The 25863-nt window shown below is 33.8% G+C and overlaps 1 long non-coding RNA gene across 2 annotated transcripts in view; it reads right to left on the bottom strand.

The window, feature by feature from the left end:
• Positions 1–25863, bottom strand: part of LOC140696987 (uncharacterized) — a 244916-nt gene that overhangs the window by 162291 nt on the left and 56762 nt on the right. The window contains exon 3 of one of the 2 annotated variants that reach the window (XR_012073782.1): positions 24153–24232. The exons of the other annotated variant lie outside the window; for it this stretch is intronic. This is a non-coding gene — a long non-coding RNA (uncharacterized lncRNA). The remainder of the gene's footprint in view (positions 1–24152; positions 24233–25863) is intronic. 2 annotated transcript variants of the gene reach the window in all.

The following is a 25863-nucleotide window of genomic DNA, read 5'->3' as shown; positions in this document are numbered from 1 at the left end:
CTGCTAAGATTTATGTCAAAGAATGTTTTACCTATGTTTTCTTCTAGGAGGTTTATAGTATTTTGTCTTGTAAGTTTTTAAGTCATTTTGAGTTTATTTTTGTGTACGGTGTGAGGGAGTGTTCTACTTTTTATAATATGTGAAATTCCCACATTTGTGGAAAGTGAGAGATTTGGCTTCAGCGGTTCCCTAGAGATTCAATCTCAGAGGAGTGCACCAGGTCCTGAAAATCATAGGTGCCATGATGAGCCAGAGGATAGTCCAATCTCATGGGTCATGATCCCAGTGGAAACAGGAGTGACTGGCAAGAGTCTTATGTTTGAGCTAAACTGCACATGTAATTTCTCAGCTCCCTCCATTTAAATCGGTTGCTTGTTTTGACCTCGAAAATGTATGGATGTCTTACTTGCCTGCTTTACAACCATCATCACCAATCCCGTCAGGGAGAATGAAGGACTTACTCATACAAAAGAAGGACTAGACCTGAATTAATCCTAGAAATAATCCTAAAATATGAAGATACAGCATCTTTGTTTTTCAGTCAGAAAAAACTTTAAAGATGTAGTATGTGTAGTAAAAACATTTGGGATCTACAATTAAAGGGCTGGGTTTGAAACCATCTGCTGGCTGGGTGAGAATGGGCCATTTATTGTTCTCTCTGAGATATAAATCATATGGCTTAACATGAGAATGGTACTGCATTCATTATGGGACTGTGGAGACTGAAAACAATCAAGTTTTCACCAGATATCTGTGGAAAATTAATGTCTATCAGTTCAGGGATCTCTAAGAATGAGGTTTTCTGTAAATACCACAAGCTTTCACATATCCATTAAGATGAAGCCTCACCAGGTACTCCTGAGAAGCCCAGGCTTATCTCACACACGCCTGGGGCCAACTACATTGGCCCGTATCCTTTCTCTTGCTGGCACAGTATACTTTCCAAGGGAACACTATTTGTCTCCCTATCTAGAGAGCTGATTCCAGTGCCACCAAAGCTGCAATGCCATAGCTGTTAAATGCTACAGGGCTAATTTCCACTTTCACTGTAATGCTGAATCTCATGCATAAATGAGCAGAGTCGCTCTCTCCAGCAAGCAATGTGTTGTCTCATTTACCTCTGTCTCAAAGCAATATTGCTTTTTTCTCTGAGTCTTAAATGGATTCTAGAGAATGGAGACCTCTTACACTTATTCCAGAAGCATCTTTCTTCCTGTGAGGAATCAGTTCAATTTCTTGCAGTTGGGCTAAAAAACGGTATTTATACTGTACTCCACTTCACTGTGTCTCCTCTGCCTTTTCTCCCCAGGCAGCCACATAAAATTTCCACTCCATAGACCATAAGTAAATCCCTCATATTGATATGTAACTTGAGTTTCAAAAACCCAGCAGAATCCACTTAAGGTCTTTCTACCTTCCATTCTCGACTAATAACCTGTAAAATGCTCAAAAATATATGTCTTCATTCAACTGAGACATTATGTTATTTAGACCCAGTTGACCTACAAACTAATATATATTTTTATCTCTCATTAAACATGGTAATTCTTGGTTATGGAACATTATTTATAAATTGATGCCATTTGTTAGTTTAGTTGGTGACTGTGTTTAAACATTTTGGAACGCTGACTACAAAAACTGTTTTGTTAACCAAAAGCCATTATTATGCAGTATGGTTTTCTTGGCAGGAAATTAGTTTGTTTCTAAACCTCAGACACTGAGAACTTCCTAGATAAATTCATAATGATTTAAGATTTATTATAAATAGATGGATTTCTAAATGGCAGGATAAAAGAGAAGAAAGAAGTAGAGACTTGCCTACATCCACTTGGGAAGTGAGGATGGGCTCAGCAAAGCATGCAGCCTACCATGAGTCTTTGATTGTACCTCGGCAGGCAGGCCTGCATTGATCACATTTGGCAGCCAAGTTTAAATCTGCTGTTTGACCAAGATCAGTGAAACGTCTCTCTCTCCAACTATAGCTGTCAATTACTTATTGAGGAAGAGGCAGAATTTATTAGATTCAGGAGCTGGATTTCAAAATGAGAAGCAGCTGCCTTTCACAAGAGGGTATAATTAGTGAATAGTTCAAATGTCCTTGAATGAGGATTACTGCAAAAAAAAAAAAAAAGGTTAAAGTAAGCAAGCCCTGATTGCAAAAAAATTGTGTACCTCAGTGAAGTGATTTGTTTAGAAATAATAATGAGATATCAAGGAATCAAATAAGACCACTCATCATGAAAAAAGGAATAGAAAGTCCTATAGAAAAACAGCTTATTAGCTGAAGCAAGATTTTGAGCAGCCTGAAAAGAAGCTCCTTCTTCCAAATTAGGCACAGACTAAGGGAAGGAGGACTTTTAAAATAATATATCCACTATGCTTGTCCTAAAGATAGCTGAGGAGTTGGCAGAAAGGTGAATATTTCAGCGAAAGATTTCCTAAGGCCTTATCATCAGGAAAATCCCTCCTTCTGGAGAACATTGGCAAATAGGCTGCTTTTGGGATGTCTGTTTAATCAAATTATTCATTCTCCAATATAAAAATAATACACCTTCCTTTTGGAAGATATTCTCAAGTACTACAAAGTAGCTAACAGTACCCATGCAAAATTACACTAACCACTGAAAGCTTATTACTAACTGAAGCATGTTTCCATCTAGGCTTTTCTTTAGACATGTATTTGATACTGTAACATGTTTGTCATTCAGCAATTTCATTTATGACTCATAATTATAGCCTATGTATTTTCCTATCATTAAAAATGTGAGTGTACCTCACTTCAAAGGATAAAATTATGTTAGGTCTTACCAAAATTAACCATTCAGTTGTGGTTGAATATTTTTGATGTTTGTTGTTGCATGTTTGATGTTTGCTGTTAGGATGCTGTTATATGTGTACTTCATTTTGAAAGTTTTTTCCTAAAGTATTTTTGAATTTGCAGTACAACAGTGAAGCGATAAAGGAAAGAAACCCAATTTTCTGAGTCTGTGCTATGTGCCGTCAACTATTCTAGATTCTTTACGTATGTCATGGGGCTCACCATTTATACTTTGTGTCTAGCACTGAGATTCAGAGATTTGTGTCTAACAATCTTCCAGCAGCCAAGCCTTAATGTTAGTCAATTTGCAGGAAGGATTAAGGAAGCTACAACAGGAGAACTCATTCTTAAGGACTCCTCGGAGCAGTGATGATTCTGAATAAAGCTTAGTATTTATTTCTCAAATGTGTATCCTGGCCCAGCTCCACAGCCTACTGAAAGGGAAAGAGTAAATAAAAGAAAAATACTTTTTCTCTAAAATTATGCAAATAGCCAGAAACAGTTTCAATAGTATTAACATAAAGGAGAGAGAGAAAGTTGCCCCACTTCTGAGCTAAACTCCAAGCACAGGCACTTAAGATCTGTGCAAAACTGTTGAGCAAGAGGTAGCAGATTCCAGCAGGAGCAAAGTACCCAGTGGAAGCTGAAGTGTCACCTGCTTCAATAAAGCAACACTGCTGCCCAGCAGTCTGCCTCAAACCTATTCTTAACTGCATTCACTCAGAAAAGTGAGCTCTGGTATCTCCTTCCTTGCAGATGCAACTAACTAGAAGAGACAGGCTATACTGATTGATAAGCATTTCATTAATTTTCCCTGCCCTAGTCCGAGGAGATCAGCTAGGCATTTTTTAGCCAGCTCAAAGCTTAAAAACAAAAAAAATCCCTTGCTTTTAGCAAAAGTCCATCTCATGTGGATTTATGTATACGTTTTATTAACACCCCCAAATTCCATCTCAATCAGTCACCCAAGGTACCATGAGCTGGACCAGTGGTCTTCAAACATTTTTTTGTAAAACTGTGTATTCCTCAGCACATCTTTAGGTTGGCATTTTATCAATTACATAAGATTAATATTAATAAACTATGTACTTTCCCATGAATTGTTTGTGTATATAATTTAAGCATAAACACGAAGGGGCTGATTTAATTAATTCAGTTTAAGGAGAATGCCTACTGCCACATAATTCCAACAATAAGTTAGATCTCACTGTTAAGCCATCAGTCAGATCAAACTTTCTGTAGGAGATACACCCTTATGAGTTTTTTTTTCCCCAGTTCAAATAAATGAGTTAGTACAGTTCCATATGACAGTTATTTCACTTCTAAAATATAAATTGAACAGATGGATGGATAGATAAATAAATAAGAATAATTAGACACAATCTTGCCATGAGTGTTTCTCGTATAAAATCAGTTACTATTTTTGCATAATCTCTCCTTACTTTACTTCCAGGAATTCTCACTCTGAAGCTCTGCATTCTTGAATAGCACTTTTTTTTTTTTGACACTTGGTATTTTATACACCAGGTCAATGCCCTGTGAAAGCAAGATTCAAGATGTGTTGGGATGTTGACTGCCTTTAAGAAAGTAAGAGAAGAGGTGTGAAAGGGGAAGCAGCAGAGTGCCGAAGCCATTCTCTGGAAGACACACTTTAGGGAAGAGAACATGTGGAAGCTGGGAGTCTGGGAAATTATTTTCTAAAAACTGTTGGAAAGTCTTCCTGTACTTTCAGAAGTGTGTGGGTCGCAGGCGGGAGACCACCAAGTTAGACGTACTGAACTGAAGCTAGTTTTATTTATCATGTCATTGTATTTGGGTAACACTGAGAAAGGATTCTCATAACTCAGGCATCTGAGCCCCCAACTCTATTCTTGACTTACTTCACTCTTATGGCTGCATTAAAAAAAAAAAACTGCTGCATAAAAAAACCGTTATCTTCTCCCAATGTCTTCCTGGATTCACCGAGTTAATATATTTCATAAAATGTTACAGATATCTTTGATAAAAGCATTACCTGAAAGTGGACATATAGATAATAAGGTGATTTTCCATTGTGTATATGCATGTCAAAGTCATTTGTTTTATTCCAACGATTATAAACCCTGTTTCCACATTAGGAGCTTCTGGGAAGCTTTTAAAGAATACTAATAGCTAGCCTTATCTGCAGAATTTCTTATTTAATTGGTATGGGGTACAGACTAGGCATTGGCAGTGTTTAAAAAATACTAGTAATCAAGTGGTTTGATGTGCAGTGACTGTTTAGAAGTACTGCTTTAGTCATGAGAAAGCCTAGAAAAGAAAAAAAAAAAAAGACCTAACACAACAAGCTGTATTATTAGTAAGAGGTTTCTGAGTTACCATGTGCCTAGAAGTTGTATTTCTGTTTGCCAGAGCAGTTCAAAAACACAGATTAAGTAATCATTTCAAGAATCACTTGGAAATGGGATTAACCCCATATATGCATTATTGAGATAACTAAAGATTACTCCTCCAAGCTTTTAAGCTCATTTAAAATATCTATATACTAAACCAGATTTGCTGAGCTTCCAAGGGAAGACCAAAGAAATAAAGTAATTCTATAGGATTTTCAAAAAACTTTGATGTACTTATTTGTCACGTAGTGTTGAGTTTACTAGAAGCAAAATATCCAAATAAATAAAGGTAGACAAGAAGATGAAGAGTCTAGCTATCTCTCTAAATATCCACAATTCTAAAAAGTACCTCCGGCAACCTCATAGCTGTCCCTCTTTAAAAATACTTCCAATGAATATCCTAAAGCGGAAGTCATGACGCAGCCTGTATACCTTCTAGTAAATTGATTTTTACCCAAGTGGCTTCTTCTAGATACAAATTAGTATGAATGAATTCCTAATGCAAGTTCTTCAGTGGAAAAACTAATTATTCTCACTGGGCAAAGTTTAAAAAGGCCAAAAATGGAAGCACTTGGGAAAAAAAAAAATCAGTGTCCCCCTACCCCCTTCAAAAAGGAAACCAGTTTGAAGGTAAAAAATTTGAGGAATAACAAAGGTTAATTGCCAATTACGCAGAAAAATTATGCAAAAGCATGAATAAAAAGCACTTCCATGCCCTACGGCCCTTTCTTTTATTTGTGTTACAGGGACTTTTTTTTTTTTTAACATTGTTCCAAATTAGTTTGGTCTATGTCACTGGTATTTAGATTCAGAATGTCCCTCAAAATAATAGTGACCCTGACCTATGAATCAGATCAAAAGAAGTGTCTCAAGGAGAGGAGGGGCAAACTGAAAAGGGAGCATTTTCCTGACCTCTCCTGAAGCTGATTAGAACTGGGAAGTTAAAATATTCCATTCTCCTTACGTGTAAATGCTATTCCGACTACTTAGAAACGAAAAATGTAAAACAACTCTTTTGAATTTAGGAACATTAAAACTTACAGGTTTGATTCTAGCCACACCCTATACAGCTGGTGTAGGACATGGTAGAAGTTCTTATCATATATATAGTTCAACTAGCCCTTCCCTGTTTTGAATTATCAACAAAGTTGCATTCAGTTGTGTTCCATTTGGATATTTCTTAGAAAATCAAGTAAATAATAAATATGTATTTATTTCTGCAAGTCCATCTATCAAAATCCACAGATGTCTAGTTCTCATACTCTAATGGGAAACCAAATCTGCCATTATGAAAGTCGGCTGAACCTTCAAAGGTTTTCTGCAATGGAATGGAGCAGTGCAACTGTACTCTGATCTCACCCGTAGTGAAAAAGCTTAATTTTATCTTCTTTAAGTATTATACAAAGAAAGGTTTACTGTTAGAGTCTGTGACCTGATTTTATACATTCAGCTTTATGTGTGTTATGATGGCATGCAGATTTCCATTCTAATGGGGAATAAGGTGAACTTCTTAATTTTCAAAGACCAATTGTATCACTGCTGATGTGTGCATTCATATTTTTACAAAACCTATTAATTAATACCCTTGTAGTCAAAATGCCTATTAATACAGGGGGAAAATAACGCCACATGTGTAAGATCTTTTTTTTTCCACTTCTTTTGCAGTTTAGTCCCCCACTAAGTTAATACAGAAATTCTCCCTGATTCATAAGATCCAACTGAAGCATCTCATACCTGGTTTTTAAGAAATATTGTATAACATTAGTGTTTCTGCTTGATGCAGTTAGAAACTGGAGTTCCTGTGTTTGTCATTTTTGTTTTGTTTTGTTTCACTGAAGGAGAGGAGAAGAGAACACTTGGCTACTGTACATGAACTTGAACAGTGCTGTCATTGATTTTCTCTATTTTTAATTCCCCATTTGTAATTAAGTTATCTTAGAAACATTTTTTTATGATTTCCAATATTTAAAAAAGCAAATAAATGAGAAATATTGAGAATGAGGATGAGAAATATTGAAGGTGTGTCCGTGATTCTACTTTAAAGAGACAGACCCTGCTATGTTAAAATCAGTTCCATTACTGGTGAATTACAAGACAAATTTCTGGAGAAGTAGTGTGTTTTCTCAGGACTTTACACATGTTTATGTAATGTTTCAGGTGCTGAGGACACAAATAAAAACATAAAGGTCCTGCTTTTAAAGAACTTAGTCTAAGGAATGGGGTTCAACAATACAGAGAGTATTATGAACAAATGATTTCAAAATAGAATAATAAATTCCATGATAATTTAGATATACGGTAGAGTGAGACAGCATTGGATAAATGACACACAATAAGATTTTAAAGTGGGTAGACAAGTACTATTCTTACCAATGAATGGTGAAATGATGTGTAGGATTCTTTAAATGTATTGTTGAATTTGGTTTGCTAATATTTCATTAAGAGATTTCTACACCTATGTTCATTGGGGATATTGGCATATAATTTTCTTTGCTTGCGACATCTTTGTCTGATTGGTATCAGGATAATACTGGCCTTCTAAAATAAGTTTGGAAGAGTTTCCTTTTCTTCTGTTTTTTCGGAAGATCTTAAGAAGTATTGGTATTAATCCTTCTTTGAATGTTTAGTGGAACAGTGAAGCTGTCTGGTCCTAGATTTTTGTTTGTTGGGAGGTTTTTGATTACTGATTCAATCTATTAGTAAGCAGTCTGGGCAAATTTTCTATTGCATCATGATTCAGTCTTTGTAGATTGCATGCTTCTAGGACTTTATTCACTTTTTCTAGGTTGTCCAATTTGTTATTGTATGTTTATTAGTGTATTCTTGTTAGTATACATATATTACTGCGTTCATTAGTGTCCACAGTAGTCTCTCATGATCCTCTGTATTTCTGTGGTATCAGTTGTAACATCTCTTTAATTTTTTTTTAATCTTATTTGAGTCCCCTCCTTTACCTTTGGGAGTCTAGCTAAAGGTTTGCCAGTTTTGTCTTTCCAAAGAAACGGCTCTTCATTTCATTACTCTTTTATATCATCTTTTTAGTCTTGATTTCATTTATTTCTGTTCTAATCTTTGTTATTTCCTTCCTTTCTACTAATTTTGGTCTTTGTTCTCTTCTTCTAGATCCTCAAGGTATAAATCTGTGTTGTTTACTTGAGACTTTTCTTGTTTACTGGGGTAGGCATTTTATCACTACAGACTTCTCTCAGAACTTATTTTGCTGCATACCATACATTTTGTTATATTCCATTTCCATTTTCATTTGTCTTATGGTATTTTTTAATTTCTCTTTTGGTTTTTTTCTTTGACCCACTGGTTGCTAAGTAGCATTTTATTTAATCTCCACATATTTGTGAATTCTCCTGTTTTCTTTGTATAATCAATTTCCAGTTGTGGTTAGAAAAGATGTTTGATATGTCAATCCTCTTAAATTTACCAGGATTTGTTTTGTGGCCTAACATATGACCTATCTTGAAAAATGTTCCATGTTCACTTAATAAAAATGTGTATTCTGTTGTTTGGATAGAATGTCCTGTAAATATTTATTAAGTCCATTTGGTCTAATGTGTCATTTAAGACCAAAGTTTCTTTATTGATTTTCTGTCTGAATGATACATCCATTGATGCAAATGGGGTATTAAAATCCCCCGCTACTGTTGTATTGCTGCCTTTTTCTTCCTTTAAGTATGTTATATTTGCTTTATATATTTAGGTGCTGCTAGTTGGGTGCATAAATATTTATAAATGTTATATCTTCTTGTTGAGTTGACTCCTTTATCATTATGTAACATCCTTTTTTGTCTCTTATTACAGTCTTTGTTTTAAAGTCCATTTTGTCTGATATAAGTATAGCTACTTCAGATTTCTCATTTTCCATTTGCATAGGATATCTTTTTCCATCCCTTCACTCTCAGCTTGTGTGTCCTTAAATCTAAACTGAATCTCTTACAGGCAAAATATAGATGGGTCTTTTTTTTTAATCCATTCAGCTACCCCATGCCTTTTCAATGGCAAATTTAGTCCATTTATACTTAAAGTAAGTACTGATAGGCATGCATTTATTGCCATTTTGTTCATTGTCTTCTGGCTGTTTTTGTAGTTTGTCTTTGTTTCTTTCCTCTTCTCTTATTCTTTTCCTTTATGGTTTGATGATTTTCTTTAGTGCTATACTTACATTCCTTTTTCTTTATATTTTGTGTATCTTTTATAGGTTTTTGCTTTATGGTGATCATGAGGCTTACATATAACACCTTATATCTGTAACAGTCTATTTTAAGTTGATAAAACTTTAATTCCATTATAAAGTTCAACACTATTACTCTCCATAGTCATACTTTATGTTTTTGATGCCCCATTTTACATCTTTTTATCTTGTGTGACCCTTAACTAACTGTTGTAGTCATAGTTACTTTAACTATTTTAATATTTTAACCTACATGCTAGCTTTGTAACTTATTAATCCACTACATTTACTACATATTTACCTTTCCAGTGAGATTTATTCTTTTATATGTGTTCTTGCTACTAATTAGTGCTCTGTCTATCCAGCTTAAAGAAATCCCTTTAATATTTCTTGTAAGGTCAGTTTAATAATCATGAACTCCTTTAACTTTTGCTTCTCTGAAAAACTCCATTTTTCCTTTAATTCTAAATGATATCTTTACTGGTTATAAGGTTTTTTTCTTTCAGCACCAAATCCTTTTTAATAGCTTTTGTTTAAATATATATATAACTTTTAAAATTTAAATACATATGTACACGTATACAATGTCATTTCATTTCTTTGTTGTTGCCTTATGGACACAGGAAACTTCTTTTTTTCTATTTTCCTTCTTTTTTAGTCTCTGTCAATACCTCTTCTGATACAGAATATTTGTCTATTAAAATATCATAAGAACTATTCAATATCCATTGACTTTAACAAAGTCAAAATTAAGAAATATCACCTGAATTTAGTTAATGCACATTATGCAGGTGCCTTTAAAAAAAAAAGTACATGGTCACATTACTGTGCACACAAATAAATTAAATCTAAAACCAAACCAAAACGAAACAGAAAACGTTCAGGTTTTGACCAAGATGGAGTAATAGGGAATATATTTACCTTCCAACCTAAAACATTCTCCTCCCCAAAAATAAGACAAAATATTCAAGACACTAGAAATCACTCAATGAAGAATTGCAATCAGCAAGAAACAGGAAACATTGTGAACCCAAATACTGTTCCAGTTTACCATCTTGAGAGAGATACCAGGCAGAGGTGTAAGATGTGAGAACCCAGGCAAAGACCTAAAGAATCCATGAGTTCAGAAGACAGAGCTAAGAATCCAGGGAGATTATAATGGGATGAGTAATGCCACCCCACAATTTACGTCCATCTAGAATTTCTAAACGTGACCTTATTTGAAGATATAGTCTTCACATAGATAAGTAAGGTAAGGATGGAGATGAGATCTTACTGGTCTCATAAGAGGCAGAAAAGACATACAAAGACACAGGAGAGAAGATGATATACACACAGGGACAGAGTTGAAGTGACACAACTTCAAGGCAAAGAATGCAAAAGATTGCCAGGCAAAGACCAGAAACTAAAAGAGAGGCGTGGAATGTACTGTCCCTCAGAGCCTTTAGAAGGGACTGATACCACTGATACTTTGATTTTAGACTGCTGGCTTCCAGAACTGAACTCTAAAGAATAAATATCTGTTACTGTAAGCCACCAAATTTTAGTAATTTGTTATAGTGGCCCAAGGAAATTAAGACAGAGATCAAGGCAGTAAGAGTTCAGAGGATAGACTACTGGAGAAGAGAACATTACATAAATAAGTCCAGAAATCTTCAGAGGATTCCATGTGAGTATTCAATAGAATACTGATCGGTAGATACATGTGGGGGAGATAGTCAAGGTCTGGGAAGACCTTCTGAAAGGATTAAAGGGAACTGTACCCTTTAATAGATACATACACACAGGGCAATAGTCATGTCCCCCACCAGCCAGACAGGAAACCTCAAAAATGACACAGCCAGCAGAGTACTTAGAAGGATTTTGCCTAGTAATGGAAAATAATTAGCCCTAGATCAAACACAGCTCTGATTTCATTTTTTAAAGCAAGGATGAAAGGATCAAACTATTTATAAGTAATTTAACAGTGACTCAGAAAAAAATACTGTAGTAATTCCAAAATATTCAGCACCCAACAAACTTGCAATGTCTGTTATCTAATCAAAGATTATGAGGAATGAAAAGAAAGAAAACTTGATCCCTATTGAGAAAAATAAATCAATTAAAACCCAAAACTGACATATGTTAGAATTAGCAGACAAGGAATTTATACAGTTGTTATGATACAGGTAAGTTATTATAACATAGAAGATGTAATAACTACACAAATAAAAATTCTAGAGATGAAAACCACAATGTCTAAGGTAAAAGCACAATGGATGGAATTAATGAACAATTAGGTATTACAAAAGTAAGTATTAATGAACTTAAAGACATACTAACAGGAGGTACAAAATAAAAATTCAGTAACATTAAAAGAGCCTCAGTGAGCAATGGAACAACTTCAAATTATCTAATTATATATATATATATATATATATAACTGCAGCCATGAAATTAAAGGAGATGGAAGAAGATGACAGAAGAAATACTTGAAAAATAATCAAAAATTAGAGTTAGGGAAGAGAGAAAAGTAATACACAAGGGGATTCTACAAACAAAAGAGGCAAGACAAATGTTAACCTATTGAAATTTATGGACTTTATTTGAATCCTGATGTAATAAAAATTAAATATTTGCTGATATTTAGAAATTTTTGTCAAAATGGTTTTGTACTTTTGTTGAAAAAAGATTCATTATATATTATATATATAATATTTTCAGATGAAATTAAAGGATGTCTGGTATTTGCTATAAAATAGTGTGAACAAAGAAAAGTGGTTGGAGTTACAGATAAAATCAGATTGGCCATGATCTGATAATATTTAAAGCTCGTGATGGATATATGGGAGTTTGTTATATCATCCTTTTGCAAGATGGTGGAGAGGCACTGCAAGGCGGAATTAAGATCATGCTCCTTGAAGCCAAATGGCCTGAGTCCGAGCATACTTAACCAATCTAAACCCAATTTTAATAATCTTATAAAATGGTAGCACTAAAATGTACCAACTTTGAAGTGACTGTGGAGTAAATGATATTTTTAATAAACATTTCAATGTCTGTAATACAATAATTTCCAAATCAATTCTACCTATTATGTGTGGAGTGACCTGATCACAAATATTACTCTGGCTGGTGTAATGGATTAAAGAAGAGCCCTAAAGAAAGGTACGAAATTAGAGTGCTCTCATAATAATCATGAGAGGATTCGAACAATGATGGCTTCATTAAAAATGAAACATGTTTGAAATCCAAACGGATAGGATTTGACAATAAAGTAGTACTCAGAAGTGAGGTGTAGAAAGAATCAAAGATGATTTCAAGACTTAAGTAAGATGATGCATTACTGAGAAACAACATGTTGCATTATTCTTCATGACACTGATTGTTAAGTTAAAACTGATTCCAGTTTTGCTTGTTATATCCCCAACAAAGTAAATCGTAATATTTATAGAGACTGTTTTAATTTTGTTTTTAAAATTAGTTGGATAAGCACCTGATCCTTGCCAAACACCGGGTAAGTTTAAGGCTTGGATATGGACACATTTTTAATCTCCCCTTGTGATTCAGTTCTCAGATATACTTCTTGTGACCTAATATTAAAAACAAATAAACAAAGAGACAAAAAACCCTCTTGAGAATGCTTGTGTTTTCTCTTTAATTGCAAAAGCATTAAAGAATGCTTTCCTTCATTTTAAGTATATGGATGGAAAGTTAGAACTTCATGAATAAATCAGTGTCCACTTTCGTCCCTTTCTCCCTTGTAGCATCACATGAAAAACAGATGGCAGGGTTCTGAAACACCTGTTCCAAATGTGGACATGCCTGCATCTCCTGAGTAATTGAGAAGGGGCACATTTTATTCGATTTTACTTTGTTTATCTTGTGTAAAGGGAAACTATTTACTTGACAGATTATTTCATTTTAACTCTGTAAGCCTCTTTATCTCATTTCTGTAAAATCAGCACACTTTTCCCAGAACTGAAACCTTGACTCAAAGTCCTGACAGGACATCCAGGGTCTCCTGGCAGTCAGCAATGCTCCCAAGACAAACACAATAAAACAACAAAAATAAATTAACGAAAACGTCGATGTGATAGATTGGATGGCTAATATTTACAGCTGGTGTGATAGGAATCAAGAGGTTAGAGGGGCTGGTCCTCCTGGGACTGGTGAAACTCTTCTCTTATTCCTGATTACGCAGAAATAATAGACAAAAGGATTCTGATATACGTCCCCAAAATCTAATGATTTGATGACCTGTGAGGCTATTTAAATTCATTGGGATTTGAGTATGAAAGAGTCTATTTTCACTACCAGCTTTGCTACTTTTCACTTGTAGAGACTGGCAGGGAAAAGAGTTCTACCAAAGACAAAGCAGTCACATAACTCAGCCCATAAGGGATACATTTCCCTTCGCTTGTGGTCATGTTTCTGCGTAAGCACTCTTTAGATCCTGACTCCCAAACAAGGGTATATATTAAACTATATATATTTAGGGTATAATGTGTCTATGCACCCATAATTATTGCAGTGTTACATGGTATTCATATTTTTGCTTATGAATGAAGATTTTAAGACAAAGGGGACTAGGGAAATATGACTTTTTTAATTTTCTTAATTGAAACAAAACACACGGAAAAATGGGCAAATTATAAATCACCAAGTGATCACAAATAACATACCTATTATATTGTTGAAGAAATGGAACATTACTAGTTCCAGAAACTACCTTCATGCTCTCTCTCAGTTACTACACTCTCTATCCTCTCCTAACATAACCATGAACCTGATGTCTGACACCAAATATTAGTTTTCTTTTTTCCAAAGTTATGTAAATGGAAATATATATATATATATATATATGAAAATGTAAATGGAATCACATACATTGAAAAGTACATATTTTTCAATCAAATTTTCACTACATAGTCACACAATATGCCTGGCTTTTTTCATTCCACATTATACTTGTGGGGCTTATCCGTGCAGCTGCATGTAATGGTAGTTATTCTTTTTCATTGCTGTATAGTACTCCATTGTATGAAGCTTAGAAAGCACTTTCTATGTGGAAGTGGAAGTATTCCCATCTTTGCTCTTTATCACTAAGAATATATGAACCCTTTGCACTTCTACCTAAATTTCAGAATAAGCTTTTCAATTCCCAACAAAGAAGAATGTAATAGTTAAGGTTCTCCAGAGAAACAGATCCAATAGAATATTTATGGACATACAGAAGGAGATTTATTATGAGTGGCTGGCTCGCATAATTATTGATGACTGAAAAGTCCCAGGATCGGCCACCTGCAAGCTAAATGCCCATGAAAACCAGTGGTGTATTTCCAGACTAAACCCAAAGGTTCAAGAACCAAGGGATCCAATGTTGTAAGTCATAGTCAAGTCTGAAGGCCTGAGAACTAGGAGTGTTGATATCAAAGGGCAGGGGAAGATGGATGCTCAAATTCAAGCAGAGAATAAATTTGCTCTTCCTCCAACTTTTTGTTCTATTCAGCCCTCAATGTATTAGATATCTATCCACATTGGTAATGATCATCTTTAGTCTACTGACTTAAAGGCAAATCTCTTCAAGAAACATTCTCATGTACATAACCAGAAATAACGTTTTACCAGCTATCTGGGCATCTTGCGGCCTAGTCAAGTTGACACATAAAATTACTCATTGTAAAGGAAGGAAAAGCTTCTGGGATTTTTCAGTTGGGATTACAAGAACTCCATAGAATAATTTTAGGAGGATTGACACTTCTTCAATTTGCTTTCCAAACTGAGAACATGGTGTATTCCTCAGTTATTTAGGACTTATAATATTTTTTCAGTAACAGTTAATAAATACCTGTGGAAAGGTGTTGCTCTTTTGAAAATTTTTATCTAAGAATTTTGTATTTCTATACTATTAAAATGGAATCAGTTAATATTTTTCCATTTCTAATTGTGTGTTACTGATATACAGAAATATAATCAATTTTTAAGTCATGGTTGTTTTTATCATTCATAAATTCATTAAAAAATTTTAATAATATATAGATTTAAAAATTTTATATTTACAACCATGTTACATGTACTTAGCAGCAGTTCTTTTTCTTAATTTCCAATCTTTAAGAATAAATATATTTATTTTTCTTACTATATTCCACTGACTAGAATTTCCAGGGCAATGCTGAAGAGAAATAATAAAACTGGGCATTCTGATCCTATTCTGGCTTCAGAAATAAAGCCTCTGATATTTCAACATTATTATTTTCTTGTTCTTTTGGTAAAACCTTTTTTTTAGACTGAGAAAGTTTCCATCTACTTCTTCCTTGGTAAGAGATTTTTGATTTAATCAAATGGGAATTAAAATTTATGAAATAAATTAAGGTTAACTGGGATGGAGATCAAGATGTTATAAACCTCAAACTAATAAGATACTGTAAATCAACTATACTTCAATTTTAAAAATTGAAAAATTATAAAATTCTATTTCATAAATTATATTATCAATAAACAATCAGTTGGGATTAACTATCAATTATAACTTTTCATTCTGTTATTTTGATGATTTTTAAATATATTAATTTTTTGATACTGACTTTTGACTGTTAAACTTTCATTCTGTCCTTCACAGAATACACAAAATATGTTCTTTTTTTAAGTATTACTGATTTTGGTCTGCCATAGTTATGAATAGATTAATTTTGTTTGCATCTATGTTTAGAAGAGAAGTTGGCCTGTATTTTTTTTCTTTTCTGTAATACTATTTTTATTTTGCTATCAAGGTTAGGTAGGCCATATAAAATGTTGAATACTATTCTCTCTCTTTTAACTCTAGAAATTTTTGAAGAGTATCTTTATTTCTTCCTTAAATGACTGATAGCCAAAACAATCTTGAGAAAGAAGAACAGAGCTGGAAGAATCACACTCCCTGACTTGAGACTACTATAATTTTTACTGATTTTGATACAATAATAAAAACAGTATGGTACTGGCACAAAACAAACACATAGGTCTATGGAACAGAATAGAGAGCCCAGAAATAAAACCACACACGTATGGTCAATTAATCTATGACACAAGAGGCGAGAATATACATTGAATTAAAGACAGTCTCTTCAATAGTGGTGCTCGGGAAACTGGAGAGTGACATGTAAAAGAATGAAATTAGAACATTCTCTAACACCATATACAAAAATAAACTGAAAATGTATTAAAGACCTAAATGTAAGACCAGATAGTATAAAACTCCTAGGGGAGAACATAGGCAAAAAAGCCTTTGACATAAATTGCAGCAAAAAATTTTTCAGGATCTGTCACCTAAAACAAAGGAAACAATAGCAAAAATAAACAAATGGGACCTAATTAAACTTAAAAGCTTTTGCACAGTGAAGGAAACCATCAACAAAACAAAAAGACAACCTACTGAATGGGAGACAGTATTTGCAAATGATATAACCAATAAGGGCTTAATATCCAACATATATAAACAGCTCACACAACTCAACATCAAAATAAAAAAAACAGCCTGGTTTTTAAAATGTGCACAAGAACTGAATAAACATTTTTCCAAAGAGGAAATGCAGATGGTCAACAGGCACATGAAAACATGCTCAACATCAGTAATCATCAAAACCACAATGAGATAGCACCTTATACATGGCTATCACCAAAAAGAACACAAATAACAAATGTTGATGTTGGCAAGAACATGGAGAAAAGATAACCCTCCTACACTATTGGTGGGAAGGTAAATTGGTATAGCCACTGTGGAAAACATCATGGAGGTTTCTCAAAGAACTGAAAATAGAACTATCTTATGATCCAGCAATTCTACTCCTGGGTAAACATCAAAAAAACAAAAACAACAACAACAACAAACAAAAAAATCCAAAAACCATAATTCAAAAAGATACATCCACCCCAGTGTTCATATCAACATTATTTATAATTGCTAAAGTATGGAAGCAACCTAAGTGACCATCAAGAGACAAATGAATAAAGATGTGGGTGTGTGGGTGTGGCGGTGTGTGTGTGTGTATAAAACAGAATACTACTTGGCCACAAAAAAGTATGAAACTTCACATCTGCAACATCATGGAGGACATTATGCTAAGTGAAATAAGACAGAGAAAGACAAATACTGTATTATATTACTTATATGTAGAATCTAAAAAATCCAACAAACTAGTGAATAAAATTAAAAAGTAACAGACTCATAGATACAGAGAACAAACTAGCGGTTGACAGTGGGGAGACGTAAGAGGGAAGGGGTAATAACAGAGATGGGGGAAAAAAAGAGGGTTATTAGGGGATTACATAAAATCATCTGTGTAAAACTTTTGAAAACTGCAAAGCACTACAGAATTTAAAGAATCGTTTTTTTCATTAAAAAACTTTTCTATTACAAAAAATGATTGACTGAATTCACTGGTGAAATCATCAGGGTGTTGGACTTTTTACCTTTGGAAAGGATTTTATTTTAGATGTTTTCTTTTTACTAGATATATTCAGAATTTCTATCTATTTTTATTTTTGTGTTTATAAGTTGTGTTTTGCTAATAATTTATTTCATCTAAATGTTCAAACTTACGGATGTTATAAAAGTGCTTTTATTTACTGATTTATAAATTTGTATCATTAAACAAAATATTCTTGTAGAAAATCACACAAAACAAGTGTACAACTTCATCAATTAACTTTACATTCACTTCAGTTTTACTTTGCATTAATTCTTTACTCTTATTTTTCTAGGTTAGCACTCTGAGATTCACTGGAAGACTCCATTAAGAAACAAAGCCATAAGATAGCTACTCTGTAACTTCTAGTCTGTACCACATGGAGAATGTGACATGGTGTCTCTTTTGACTTAATTCTAAATTCCTGAAGAACTGATATGACTGGCCCTGCCTGAGTTAGCTGTTGATACCTCAGGCCAACAAGGCAAGGGTCAGCTCACACAGAGAACACACTTTTGCCAGTGGTACATCTTGATGGTTTGTAGAAGGAGATAAAGGTAAGATTAGTTCCAAGAGGGATACTGAGCTGTGAGCATAGCCCCAAACATGTCTACTTCATGTTATCAGGATTATACACTTAAAACAGCCTTTCATCCTCTGTTACACTCTGGATTATTCTTCTTTTTTTTGAAGTCTTCTAATTTCATTGCCTAGTAAGTACAATTATTCTATACTTGGTTCATTAAACCTACTTAAGACAAAAATTTATAAAAATAATTCATTTTTCTTAGCATTCTTGGAAGGAGAATAAAGAGGTGGATAACAGATAGATTTACCAGACTACTTTTAACCACTTCAGAATCTTCAGAATACTTTAATATCATAACATTCTCTCACAAGTGTTACATAAAGCTATATTTTAAATCATTAAAAATTATTAAATGGAAATTTTATGAACCATAAATAAAATGTTCAGTTGGCTGCAAAAAAGATTAGGGCACATTAGCAAGGTAAACATGATTATCACAATCTCCCTAATGATGACTCTTGAAGGTTAAATTTCTGGGATAAACCTATGAAATGTTTTTAATGATAGAAAAGTGTGGAGAGGTGTTCCAAGTCCTACAGAAATTCTATCTGTTACGTGAGATGAATAGGAGAAAAGCAAAAAAGCCTTTTAGAACTCTGCTTTGATTGGAAATTGGGCCTCTATCATTCTTTTTAACTCCACAGGACTTGAATTATTGATGGGACATTTGATTAATTTTTCTTAATCACCTACATTAGGAAAAAGCATTAATCTTGTAAACAATCCAAGGACATAATAAGTACTTCATTTTTAAAGTTTTAAAGATTCAAATGACATTGTATAAATCTTAGTATTCTATAAAGCCTGAACTGACCATATGTACATTTCACAACTTAACAAACTTACTGTCTAGTACCTTTAGAACTTTAGATATGTACACTTTGTGTACTAGTCCTCCAAATTGATTGATCCAGTCTTTGATACATATCAACACTCATAAAAAGGTTTTATGCCCATTCTACTATTGATTTTCTTCAATGTTTTATTATCATAAATAATACTGAAAAGAATATTCTTCTACATGGTGCTGGTATGTGTGTGTTGAATTTTTGACAGTCTTATGGGTGAAATGATATTACTCGGCTGTTTTAATTCACATTATTCTGAGCATCTATGATACTGAAATGTGCCAATGTGTGTTTATTCCCATTTAAATTTATTTTCATATATAATGTCTGCTTTGTTAAAATGTATTTTTTGTAGTTGTTTCTCTTTTCTTATTGATTTGTAGGAGTTATTAATACATTGTAAAAATAAGGCATTTTTGTTTATACAAGTTGACAGTTTCTTTTCCCAGTCTACCACATCTTCCTTCCCTTTTTTATGTTAACATTTTTCATACTGATGTTTTAAATGCTGATATAGTAATATTTATTAACTTGCATTCATTTCCCTTGTTCTTCTTGTGTAAGAATTCCATATCTAACAAAAGACCATAAAGATAATTTCCTGTTTTCCACTAAAAGCATAAAATTTTCACTTCAGATTTATGCCTTTAATTCATCTAGAAGTGATTTTTATTTATGATAACACAAGAATCTTTTTGGCTGTTTCTCTGCTTATTTATCATATGGATAAACAGTTGTCTCATCCCCATGTTGAATAGGTTTTTCTTTCCCTACTAATTTAAAATGTCCTATTTGTCATATTTCAAAAATTCACATATGCATGGTCTGTTCCTGGGCTTTCTGTTCTGTTTCCTTTGTTCAGTTGTCTAACTTTATTCCAAAACAACAATGCATCAAATGATAGAATTTTAAAATATACTGCATTATCTGAAAAGTAAAAGGATTTCTAAATACCCATATACATATGGTGTTTTCCTTGTTAATTTTTATATTAAATTTAACAATGAATGAATTACATGCAGAGAACATATAATATCAATTTTTTCATATTTGTTGAGAATTCCTATATTATATACTAGGTTAATTTTTGTAAAGTTTCCAAAGCATAGTTCAGTAAAATATATAATCTATACTTGCTTGGTGTTGAAGGACCCATTGGTTTAAGGTTAAAATTCTTAATTATCTTGTTCAAATATTCAATAGCTTTACTATATTTTTTCTATTTTTCCTTCTGATCACTGAGAGATAATAAAATTCTCCACTATACTTGACAATTTGCCAATTTTTCTTAGTAATTCTGAGAAAAAAGTATTGGCTTTTTATTTAAGATTGTTTAGATAGATAATACAAGTTTAGAATTTTATATCTGCCTGATATGTTGAAATTTCTGTCATCATACAACAATCATCTTTTGGACAATAATGATTTTGTATTAAAGTTGATTTGTTTGTGATATCACTATCATTCGCCTAGGTTTTTATTGCTTAATATGTACTCTGTGTGTGTGTGTGTGTGTGTGTGTGTGTGTGTGTGTGTGTGTGTGTGTGTGTGTGTGTTGGAATATTATTCACCCATAAAAAGGAATAAAATTTTGTCATCTGCAACAACATTGATGTATCTAGATGGTGTTATTCTTAGTTAAATATGCCAGACAGGGAAAGACAAACACTGCATGATAACACTTATTTGTGGAATCCAAAAAAATAAAACAAACTAGTGAATAAAACAAAAGAGAAGCAGACTCACAGACACAGAGGACAAACTAGTGGTTACCAGTGGGGAGAGGAGAGAGAGGAGGGGAAGTATAGCAGTAGGGGACTGAGAGATACAAACTACTATGTGTAAGAAAAATAAGCAATAAAGATATATTGTACAGCTCAGGGAAATACAGCTATTATTTTATAATAATTTTTGGATGGAGTAAGGTCTATAAAAACATTGTCACTTGGTTGCACACATACAATATTGTAAATAAAGTATACTTTAATTTTAAAAAATTAAAAAGATTAAAGAGATAGACTAAGTACATATTAAGCAATAGAAAGCTAAACAAATGATAGTGATATCAGAAATAAATCAACTTTAATACAAAATTATTATTTGCCAAAAGATGATTGGTATGTGATGGTGAAACACACACACACACACCACATTTTCTTTAGCCATCACCTACTTATGGACAGTTAGGTTGCTTTCACTTCTTCACTCTCCATTTATTGTTTGTGGACTTTTTAACGATGGCCATTCTGAGTGGTGTGAGGTGATACCTCATTGTAATTTTGATTTGCATTTCTCTGATAATGATATTGAGGACTTTATTCATGTGCCTATTGGCCATTTGTATGTCTTCACTGGAGAATTGCTTGTTTAGTTCTTTTGCCCATTTTGGGATTGGAGTCTTTGTTTTTTGTTACAAAGTTATATGAGCTATTTGTGTATTCTGGAAATAAAGCTCTTGTTAGTCTTATCATTTAGCAATTACTTTTAAAATGTAAAATGCATTCATCTAGTGATACAGGAATTCCATTTTTAGAAGTTTAACTTGAATGATATATTTAGATATATGGGGAAAGATTAATGTACAAAGCTTTTTTATGGTGTTGATATTGACAAAAATAAATGTCTTTCAATAGACAAATGATTAAATACATGAAATACAGTATACACAATTATTAAAATACCATCAACTACTTTGAAATAGTCTATCTCTGAAAAGGTCTCCAACATACATTTGTGGACATATGTTCTTTATTATATTTACCCATGTAGCACCACCTTCCCCACCCCAAATTTCTTATGTCCCCCACTTTCTCAAGATTTAGATTATAAGGCATTCTATCTTCATAATTCCAGGTAAGGAAGAACAAAAGAAACCAAGAAGTCAATTAAAATGACAAGACCTATAACCTCCTTCTCCCTTCAAAAATGAGAGTAACAAGAGATGCAAATTATTTTGAGTTAAAAAGATCCTCACTCCTCTACTCTTATACACTACCCATCAGTTATGGAAAAGCAAAACCCCAAGATAGCTGGGGTTAACCAAGAAGATGCAAGATCTGAGTCCTAGTTCCCAGGTGAAGCTGGAAAAACATTAGTTTCAGCCTCTCCATTCCATTACCACATATGCTCTCTGGGGTGACCAAGGAGCTGGTAGGAAGAATGGCTGCCTGACATCTCTGGGCAGATGTTGTAAAGGCAAACCTTTGCGAGCCCCAGCATGGCCCAGGGATCAGTGGAATAATGTCTGGTGAGTGCAAGTGTAGCAAAGAAGAGAAAATCACCTTAGATAACATCAGTGATCACTGTCCACACTAAAGTAGCATGGAAAATCAGAAAATGCTTCCAGTGCCCTTAGGAGATACCCAGAGCCAGACTCAAAGAGGCTTGGCAGATAGCAGTGAGATGGCTTAGTAGTCACCTGTGGAGATGATAATGTCTCATGTGGCAGGCAGCATTGTAGCACACACAGAATGAAGAAAGTCCAGTGCCTACTCCCTTCCCACCTCTCAGGCTGAACACTTCCTCCGTCCCTGAGACAGGGGACCTCAGGGGAAACAATGAAGAGTCCCTAAGTTTACCAAGACTTTACCAGGGCTTCAATTCCTTTTCTGTATGCTGTTTCTATACATTCCTATACTTATACAGAAACTATACACTGTTTCTATATGTGTTTCTATATGTTGTTATGTTTCTGCAACAAAGCAAAATAGATGTTTTAAATAAGACATGAGTAGACATGTTAACAAATAAAGCTACATTTCATGAAAATCTGAATTTGTAGAATGAGATTTATAGGGACTATATTTTGTTAAGTGCAAAAAGAAAAGTGAAAATGATTGTGTACTATCTGCTCTCATATATGTGTACCTATATATTCAGAAAACATTTCCAGAAAGAAACGCAAGAAAATGTTAACAGCGGTTTGAGACAAGTCATTTAAAAACATGAAATATAAATAGTGACTAGGCATTTGAGGCATTTAGAATATGGATCATTGGCAAAGAATATTAGATATATATTCAATAGCAAAGTTTGCTTCTTCCAACTAACCACAGCCAAAATTCTAGCAATCAACTGAGTGGAAAGACACAACTCATTTTCTCCTTTGAAATGTGACATTTCTCTTGATTTCTTCTCTGCAGGGTGGCTGCCATTGGTTCTGTCTTCAGAGAATATCCTGAATTTAGGTCAGCAGATCCTGACCTGCCTGAGCTGTGTTCAAACAGCTCCATAAATGAGAAATAGAATGCTTTTTGATTTTTTTTCTAAGCGCATTCTCTGTAATTGGCAATTAACCTTAGAAAGTTCTCTAGTATTTAACTTTCCTTCCAAACACTCTGACTTTTAAAAAGTCTGAGGTTAATTATAATGTAAGGGACATACTGGACACTTAAAATGCTGCTAGGGTGAACAGTTAAGAAATGCTAGTTGAAGATAATAAGACAGCGTGTCAAAGAGGCATTCCCGGGACTTCGATTTCTTTTCTACATACTGGCCCTTTCTTCACTAAAGGGTTAATACAACGTTACAGATACTTAGAGAAGGGAAATCAAGGTTCCTGATGTGATTATCTATGCCTTTCTTTTCTACCCCTCTTCTCCCCGACACATGCCCACCACCACCCCACTCCTGCCCAGCCCCTGATTTTCTCTTTCCTTGTAATGATCTACTTTGGTCTCGCACTCATTGATGGTAGCTGAAGTTACATAGTATGGTGGCCCCACTTCTGAATCTCAGGGACCAACTGGTTTACAATGAGGACAGGCACTGCAGGCACCGTTAATTGGGCTTGAGGGCAATATGTCCTAAAGATCAACGTTGCTTGAGCCTCGCACTGGAAGCAGTCCAAGGACACTGGATTGTCATCAGTACACTGTATAATCCCATGTACCTCTGAGAAAGGGGGCAAGACTCACTGTAAACAAGATGAACTTCTGTTCTCCCCAGGCTTTCTGATTGTTCGGCTCTCCTCACGGAAGCATGATGCGTGTTTATTCTAAGGTTCAATACAAAATCACACAGGTCCTTTGGTGCATTAAGTATTTTTCACAGATTTAATGCCAGAGACACAGTATATGAAATAGATCAAAATATGAAAAATCACAGTGAAAACCATTAAGGGTTATAAGAGTAAGCTGTGAGCTCCTTAATTAAATAACTTGTTCAAGCCAATAGACGGTAGCTGGTCACCATAAAAACTTAACCTAGCTTCCAAAATCACCAACCTTTTGTTTAAGGTTTTGGGAGAAGGTGATTATGTTTTGAACAGTAATATTAAGTCATCGATTCCAGGGAATTCATAACTAAAATTGTTAACAATAACTATGAAATATATAAATAATTTATAAGATGTGTCTTGAACATATACTATATCTGTGGCTCTGTGATATGTGCCAGAAATACAATGAATAGTAAAAATGAATATGGCACCTGCTCTCAGGCATGATACTTACATCTCAGTTAGAGGGAGAAAACTAATTAGATGATAAAACTGAATGCTTATGAAGGAAAGGAGGAATATATAAAGTCTCAGTTTTCTCATCTATATAAGGAAGATAGTAATTTTACCTAACTCATAGGTTACCATAAGGTTGAATGAGTTAAGGCATGTAAACTGTTGATCCCAGTGTCTGGCACACACTGTACACACACAAATGATCATCAGTTTTATCATTACAGCAGCCCAGTCATATGCACACATACAAACTAATGAGTATGAATTCAATAAATGAAAATAAAATATTTACTTACTCATTTTAAATATTTCTATAGATACAGAATCTCTTAGGACAACTATAGTATTTAACTCTTTTTTTTTGTTTGTTTGTTTGTTTTTTACTTTTCTCCATAATCATTCATTCTGACATTGTGTCAATATTGCCTTACTTAACTTGGAAAGTAATTATTAACAATGTAGCTTGAAGAAACTCATGACTGGTTTATGAAACACATAAAATTTGGAATAACATGTCAAAAATATGTATACATTGTTCAGCACCTTTCACTTACTTGGACACCAAATTAAATGTGTTACACATGCATACCTCATTTTATTGCACTTCATTCTGCTGCACAAATATTGAGTTTTTTACAGACTGAAGGCTTGGGGCAACCCTTCATCAAGTAAGTCTACCAGTACCATTTTTTCAACAGTGTTTGATCACTTTGTATCACTGTCACATTTTGGTAATTTTCACAGTATTTCAAACTTTTTCATTATATTCTATTTGCTAGGGTGATCTGTGATCAGTGACCTTTGATGTTACCATTGTAAGTTTTCTTTCTTTTTTAAAGTATGTAAATTTTCTGAAATAATGCTTTTGCATACGTAATAGGCTATAGTATAGTGTAAACATAACTTTCATATGCCCTGGAAAAACAAAAACTTTATGTGACTCACTGTATTGCTAGATTTGCTCATTGCAGTGGTCTGGAACCAAATCTGCAATACCTTTGAAGTATGCCTATAGAGTGTAGCCTTTTCAGACTGGCTTCTTTCACATAGTAATATGCACTTAAGGTTCCCCTATGTCTTTCATGACTTGATAGATCATTTATTTTTAGCACTGAATAATATATTCCATTGTCTGGATGTACCACAATTTATTTATTCATTCACCTACTAAA

This window comes from Vicugna pacos, chromosome 6 (assembly GCF_048564905.1).
Source record: "Vicugna pacos chromosome 6, VicPac4, whole genome shotgun sequence".
NCBI classification, from domain to species: domain Eukaryota; kingdom Metazoa; phylum Chordata; class Mammalia; order Artiodactyla; family Camelidae; genus Vicugna; species Vicugna pacos.
Note: the sequence above shows the minus strand (reverse complement) of the source record. Positions and strands in the feature narration are given on the sequence as shown.